A 573-nucleotide genomic window follows, 5' to 3' on the forward strand; every position below is an offset into this window, starting at 1 on the left:
ATGAGACCCCCCTAAAAGTAACTATTGGAAGGCTTGAAAATGTGGGGAGCTCAGTTTCAGTTCAGAGCTCGCAGTAAACAATGCTGGTTAAGCACATAACATTTCCACTGCTGAGCTATTAGGAGCCCTGAAGCTCCTTTCAGTTGCAAAGCTTCTAATAGTTTGTAATGAGTATTGCTTATGACTAGTTTAGATAAATGCATGCTTTGCATAAGCACATAGCCTCTAGACTGAAGACACACTATGTGATTACTGTATTCACTCCATTAAAAGATTAGGCTTCCCCCACATTTAAACACAGGAGGAAAAAAAGTCCCTCACCTTAGGATCAAGTATGAGGCAATGCAGTGCAGGGCAGGCAACTACTGCTGCAGCTTCAGCCCCAGCCCCAGCCCTGGTTGGGGGCAACTGCTCCCTACCCGCCCCTGCTGCTTCTGCCCCCACCCCATTTATAATCTAATAAGTCCTCTTCTACAGGAACAGCTACTGACATGGAAAGATGCATCGAGAAAGCTGCTTAACATATCTGGCAGTTACTGCAGTCTAGCTGGAAATGAGGCCTTTGCACCATAC

This window comes from Gavialis gangeticus, unplaced genomic scaffold, assembly GCF_001723915.1.
Source record: "Gavialis gangeticus isolate Ggan-Ray unplaced genomic scaffold, GavGan_comp1, whole genome shotgun sequence".
Lineage (NCBI taxonomy): Eukaryota > Metazoa > Chordata > Crocodylia > Gavialidae > Gavialis > Gavialis gangeticus.